This window comes from Coenobita brevimanus, chromosome 12 (genome assembly GCF_032717465.1).
Source record: "Coenobita brevimanus isolate Jiangsu-jjx chromosome 12, ASM3271746v2, whole genome shotgun sequence".
Taxonomy (NCBI): domain Eukaryota; kingdom Metazoa; phylum Arthropoda; class Malacostraca; order Decapoda; family Coenobitidae; genus Coenobita; species Coenobita brevimanus.
This window is the reverse complement of record NC_136965.1, coordinates 16123466-16131754: the sequence shown is the minus strand read 5'-3', so window position 1 is coordinate 16131754 and position 8289 is coordinate 16123466.

The following is an 8289-nucleotide window of genomic DNA, read 5'->3' as shown; positions in this document are numbered from 1 at the left end:
GGTGGAGATGATGGTGGTGGTGGTGGTGGTGTGTAGCCTACTGTGTGGTAGTAGTAGTAGTAATAGTGGTGGTAGCAGTGGTATATTCGTGCCAGAAAATGTAGTGCAATTTTTGAGTGCCCTGCCACACCGGGTACACCAAGCCAGCTGGTCATAAATACTGGTGTGGACATTTCATACCACTTTAGAACGTGCTCATCATACCACCCACCACAGGAGAGCTGAAGCCTGGTCCCAGAACACCGATATACCATGTGGTTGTGACTGTTGGCGGGAATTAATGTTTGTGGCAGCGTGAATTCTGCCTTGCACATTGCCTATCTTTTATGCAAAGATTTTTTTCTCATGGGAAAAGGTGGGGATACATGTATCTATCTTCTGTCTGTACCTATATATCTATCTGTCTGTCTCCTTGTCTGTCTATCTATTTATCTGTCTATTTATGTATGCATGCATGTATCTCTGTATCTATCTGTCTTTATCTACTTATCTATATACTTACAATTTGCGAACACAGTCTCTCTCTCTCTCTCTCTCTCTCTCTCTCTCTCTCTCTCTCTCTCTCTCTCTCTCTCTCTCAGTACCCTTACATCATTCCCCCTACTGATCCATCGACGAACAAACACACCATCCATGAGGACATCATCCAGCCCTAACACCTTTTCTTAAGCGGTTTATTTTGTTTATTACACCTTATTGTCCTCATCTGTCACGTACAGGAAATCCTTCTAATACGGCCAAGTTAGAGTAAAAACGGTACATTATGTTAACTTCCTCTCACAAAGATCCCTAACCTCTTCCTGTTCAGTTGGTGGCCAGATGAAGTCAGATGGGAGGACATTTGACTTGTAACCAAGGAGACTCATTCCTACCTTATAACTAAAGTCGTGTCCTTGTCGGCTCCCTAGTACCCCTTCCTTTGCGATTCATTTTCGGATACGGGTAGTTAATATCAAGTTGTATGTTATATATTCTGAGTATGGTGGGATTTGAATGATTTATATGACACAGACGAGGACAGTAAGGATTAATTCAATCAATCAATCAATCATTTCCTGTGGCACCCTCGGGGATGCATAGGGCCTCGATGAACTCACACCACCACATCCTATCTTGTGCTAACTCCTCAAGATCTCCCCAACACTCATCTCCAGCTTCCCGTCTCATTGTCCTCACCCACGTCTCTTTTGGCCTTCCTCTACCTCTCATACCAAGTGCCACCCACCCTGGTGTACCTCTTACTATTCCCTGTCTCCTATACACATGTCCTAGCCACTTCCATCGTGAGAATCTAACATATTCATCGATCGGCTGCACTCCCGTTATTTCTCTAATTCTGCTATTTGGTATCCTTTCCCACCACTTAACTCCTAATATTCTTCTAAGTGCTTTATTTTCAAACACCAAGAATTTATTTTCCATAGTCACTGTGCTGTACCAAGACTCGTGTCCATAAATTAAGATACTCCTAACCATTACCTTATAAAGTTTGATTTTTGTATGAACAGAAAAATTGTTATTATTCCAAATATTTTTAAGCATTCCCATTGCCTGATTAGCCTTCTTTAACCTTTCCTCGAATTCAAAGTTCAAAGAACCATCCTTGGCTAAATAAGTACCTAAATATTTAAACCTATCAACTTGCTTTACAACCATACCTCCAATTACACATTCCTGCGCATTTTCCATATTCATATTGATTATTTCAGTTTTTCCACAATTAATAACCAAACCCACCTTGCGACCTTCACTCACCAAACAGTCCAACACTCTCTGCATCTCTTCTGGCCCATCACAAATCAAAACTATATCATCTGCATAATCTAAATCCAAAAGTTTCCTGTTCTCTCCCCAAAGTATACCTGCACCGGTTTCTGTTCCAACACGTTTCATAATGTAATCAATGACCAATATAAATAATAAAGGCGATAGAACACCACCTTGAATCACTCCGGACTTGACTTCAAACGAATCACTCAGACAACCATCAACCATCACTTTACAAAATGTGTCCCCATGCATGTTCATAATGACCCTCACAAACTCCTCTGGTATTCCATAATGTCTCATGATCTTCCCCATAGTCTCTCTCGAAACACTATCAAAAGCCTTTTCAAAATCAACAAAACAAAGACTTAACGGTACTCTCATTTCATTAACTTGCTGCATCAAATGCCTAACTATAAAGATATGATCATTGCAACCACGTCCCTTTCTAAAACCAGCCTGTTCATCCCTCAGAATACCCTCAACCACTGGCTCCAACCTATTTAACAACACTCTACTGAAAACTTTCAAAGCTATCGGTGACAAAGAGATTCCCCTCCAATTACCACATTCACTCAGGTCTCCCTTCTTCGGAATTTTAACAATTACACCATTCTTCCAAACTGATGGTAGTAACCCCGTCACCCATATCTTATTGAATAGCTTGGTCAAGATCATTATTAATCTATCCCCTCCACTTTAAACATTTCCGGAAATAAACCATCCTCCCCTGGTGCCTTGTTATTCTTTAACTGTTTTACTGCTTTCTCCACTTCTGCAAGCCTCAACTCTCCTGTTTCTATATTTAAATCTTCCTGAGCAGACGGTATATCCTCTTCTGGTGGTATTGGTCTATTAAGAACTGTCTCAAAATGCTCTTTCCATCTATTTTTAATATCTCCATCTTTGGTCAATAAATTTCCTTCCCTGTCTCTAACTGGTATTTCCTTGCGTTTACCTGCATTACCACTCAGTTCTCTAATCGATTCATATGCTATTCTTTGACTCTGTCCATCATTTTTGTTTATTAAGATTTCAGTCTCTGCAACCTTTTCATCCACACATCTTCTTTTATCTCTCCTAGCTAACCTTCTTACTTCTGAATTCAAACTCCAGTACGCAGCTCTTGCTAATTCAATCTCTCGTTAATTAGCCAAATAAATTGCTAAGGAAGAGGTGTTAAGGAGCTTCCTTAACCGGTGAGAATATTTCTCGAAGGCATCAAATTTCACCCAACTATGACCAAGGTACGTATTCTCGTCGGTTAAGGAAGCTCCCTAACACCTCTTCCTCAGCGATTTATTTTGCTTATTAAACCTTACTGTCCTCTTCTGTCATTTAAATAATTCCAATACAACCATACGCTCATAACATATACATTGACATTAACCAACGATATGCAGCAATAATCGCTACGGGAGAGGTGCTAAGGAGCCTCGTTAACTGCCGAGAATACCGGCCTAAGTATTTAAGTGGTCTGATTTGTCCATTTCTCTCAGATGAAAAGCAAACCATAGATCTAACACCCCTTCTTCCCCCTAACATAGTGCCTTATATTAAACGTTACTCTTCCAAACACCAATAGTCTGTTTATTTCATGTGGTTTTACTCAGGACTTAAATATATATAAAAATACTCACCCCCCCCCCAACTTTTCGTTATCGTATTCGTTCTGATATTTGCGTTTCTGTGCTTTATTACCCTTCCCGGTTATTGCATTCACTCGTTTTGGCTGGCTGGCTGTTTGTTTGTCTGTCTGTTAACACCTTTACGCAATAACTACCGGTGCGATTTTGACTAAAAAGTCATTGATGATGGGCTATGACATTCTGATAAACCTGATTAAATTTTGGTCCAAATTAGGCCAAGGAACAGCCTGTAAGCCCAGAAAAAAAAAAAAAAAAGGGACAGGTAAAAATCGTTTGTTCGCCATATCTCCCTTCAGATTCGCCCTATCGACGTGAAACCAAAACCTAATGATGTATCTTTCAAATCTGCATCCTATAACATGTGTCACTACATCAGGGGGGTCACCCCCAGTTAATGGTGGGGGGGTAAATGTCAGGTGGGTCGGGCCTAAAACTTCAAATGGGCATAAAATCGTCAATTATCACCCGATTTACTACATATTTGATATGTGACATCTTTGACTAGATATCCTGTTGTGTTTATACGCCAGCACTAAAATGACTGCCTGGGACGGGTTTGCTGTGCTTTAGCACTGCTTCTTGTATTGTCTCTGTAGCGGATCAGATGGACGCCTTCATGTGGTGGCACCGAAATAACCAGGGGGTCTCAACTGCCTGGTTATACAAACGTCCCTTAAGTACTTCCCCGTCCCCCGAAAGGAAGAAGGTGGGCTGCAAGGGAAGGGCACATCAAACCTGCGGTTCAAAGGGTTCACGTTGCAGATGAGCCTGGAGTTGCAACAGCTGTTGCTGTTCCAGCTACTACTACATTTACTACAACCACCACCACCATGCACTACTACTACTACTACATCCACCACCACCATGCACTACTACTACTACTACTACATCCACCACCACCATGCACTACTACTACTACTACATCCACCACCACCATGCATTACTACTACTACTACATCCACTACCACCATGCACTACTGCTACTACAACCACCACCACCATGCACTACTACTACTACTACATCCACCACCACCATGCACTACTACTACTACTACATCCACCACCACCATGCACTACTACTACTACTACTACATTCACCACCACCATGCACTACTACTACAACCACCACCACCATGCACTACTACTACAACAACCACCACCACCATGTACTACTACTACTACATCCACCACCACCATGTACTACTACTACTACATCCACCACCACCATGCACTACTAGTACTACTACATCCACCACCACCATGCACTACTACTACTACTACAACCACCACCACCATGCACTACTACTACTACATCCACTACCACCATGTAGTACTACTTCTACATCCACCACCATGCATTACTACAACATCCACCACCACCAAGCACTACTACTACTACTACAACCACAACCACCATGTACTACTACTACTACTACAGCCACCACCACCATGCACTACTACTACAACCACAACCACCATGTACTACTACTACTACTACAGCCACCACCACCATGCACTACTACTACTACTACATCCACCACCACCATGCACTACTACTACTACAACCACCACCACCATGCACTACTACTACTACTACAACCCCCACCACCATGTACTACTACTACTACATCCACCACCACCACCATGTACTACTACTACTACATCCACCACCATGCACTACTACTACTACTGCAACCACCACCACCATGCACTACTGCTACTACTACATCCACCACCACCATGTACTACTACTACTACTACAACCACCACCATGTACTACTACTACTACTACTACATACACCACCACTATTCACTACTACTACTACTACATCCACCACCACCATGCACTACTACTACTACTACAACCACCACCACCATGTACTACTACTACTACATCCACCACCACCATGTACTACTACTACTACATCCACCACCATGCACTACTACTACTACTACATCCGCCACCACCATGTACTACTACTACTTCATCCACCACCATGCACTACTACTACTACTACATCCACCACCACCATGTACTACTACTACTACTACATCCACCACCATGTACTACTACTACTACTACATCCACCACCACCATGCACTACTACTACTACTACATCCACCACCATGCACTACTACTACTACTACATCCACCACCATGCACTACTACTACTACTACATCCACCACCACCATGTACTACTACTACTACTACTACAACCACCACCATGCACTACTACTACTACTACTACATACACCACCACTATTCACTACTATTACTACTACATCCACCACCATGCACAACTACTACTACTACATCCACCACCACCATGCACAACTACTACTACTACATCCACCACCACCATGCACTACTACTACTACTACATCCACCACCACCATGTGCTACTACTACTACTACATCCACCACCACCATGTACTACTACTACTACTACATCCACCACCACCATGCACTACTACTACTACTACATCCACCACCATGCACTACTACTACTACTACATCCACCACCATGCACTACTACTACTACTACATCCACCACCATGCACTACTACTACTACTACATCCACCACCACCATGTACTACTACTACTACTACTACAACCACCACCATGCACTACTACTACTACATACACCACCACTATTCACTACTATTACTACTACATCCACCACCATGCACAACTACTACTACTACATCCACCACCACCATGCACTACTACTACTACTACATCCACCACCACCATGTGCTACTACTACTACTACATCCACCACCACCATGTACTACTACTACTACTACATCCACCACCACCATGTGCTACTACTACTACTACATCCACCACCACCATGTACTACTACTACTACTACATCCACCACCACCATGTACTACTACTACTACTACATCCACCACCACCATGTGCTACTACTACTACTACATCCACCACCACCATGCACTACTACTACTACTACATCCACCACCACCATGCACTACTACTACTACTACATCCACCACCACCATGTGCTACTACTACTTCTACATCCACCATCATGAACTACTACTACATCCACCACCACCATGCACTACTACTACTACTACAACCACCACCACCATGCACTACTGCTACTACTACATCCACCACCACCATGTACTACTACTACTACTACAACCACCACCATGCACTACTACTACTACTACTACATACACCACCACTATTCACTACTACTACTACTACATCCACCACCACCATGTGCTACTACTACTACTACATCCACCACCACCATGTACTACTACTACTACATCCACCACCACCATGTACTACTACTACTACTACATCCACCACCACCATGTACTACTACTCCTACATCCACCACCACCATGTACTACTACTCCTACATCCACCACAACCATGTACTACTACTACTACTACTACATCCACCACCACCATGTACTACTACTACTACTACATCCACCACCATTCACTACTACTACTCCTACATCCACCACCACCATGTACTACTACTCCTACATCCACCACCACCATGTACTACTACTACTACATCCACCACCACCATGTACTACTACTACTACTACATCCACCACCATGCACTACTACTACTCCTACATCCACCACCACCATGTACTACTACTACTACATCCACCATCACCATGTTCTACTACTACTACAACCATCACCACCATGCACTGCTACCACTACTACAACCACCACCACCATGTACTACTACTACTACAACCACCACCACCACCATGCACTACTACTACAACCACCACCACCACCATGCACTACTACTACAACCACCACCACCACCATGCACTACTATATCACTGTGCTTGCCTAGTCCACCTCTCCACCTCGTAGTGGTAGGTGGCAACGACTATCATCCACTCATCTGATGTGGTGTGTACTTCTTCCTTCACCTTTATCATTCTATCCCTGTGCCTGCCCTCCTCTTTTCCTATTTCTTCCAGCCTTCCTGTCACGTTCTGTTACTCTTGTATCTACTTCAGGTGGCTGTATGCGGAGTGAGGAACCTAAAGGTTTCCTGTAACAGGAAACCATTCATAACGCTGTGTGGTAACCATATAGCCAGATTACGGGATGAAGTAAAGCCTACTTAGGTGTCTCTTAACTGGGTGGATAGATGCAAATGCAGTGTCCGTCCAAGAATCAAACCTCCACATTATTCCCCGCACCTCGGTGTGGCGATGCGCTGTCATCCACAAGGGAGCATCGGTTTGCTGCACGGGATGGCCATGCAGGGGTAGTTACTTGTTTGTGATTGATAGGTCTACTCGGCCAGACGAACTGGGGTTGATCAACAACAACTACAGCATCTCCACTTTGCTACCCTTTCTATTTCGTTTACCTCTTTTTCCAACAACTGGCTTGCAAATGCGCGACAGGGCGAGAGAAAGTGCAGGAAGACACGTGAATAATATATGTGTCCAGAGGGGAAATATACCGTAGTCATCCTTTACACGAGGTCTCTCTCTCTCTCTCTCTCTCTCTCTCTCTCTCTCTCTCTCTCTCTCTCTCTCTGTGTACGTTGGAAGGACCTGACTATATTTTATGCAACTTTGTCGAAGGATTTAAAAGCAAAGTTGTAAGGAGAGAGACACATCCAATCTTGGAGAGACGGGGAGGAAACGTGGGAGGGAGGAGAGAAAGGAGGAAAAAAGTGATGTAGGAGAGAGGGGGGGAGGGAGAGAAGAGAAACATAGAGAGAGAGGGTGAGCAGAGGTGTAAGATGAAGTAGGGAAGAAAAGGAAGGATAATGGCTGTGGTAGAAGGAAGAAAGAAGAGTAGGAGGAGAGAGAGGAGGAAGACGAGAAGCTGAGGGGGG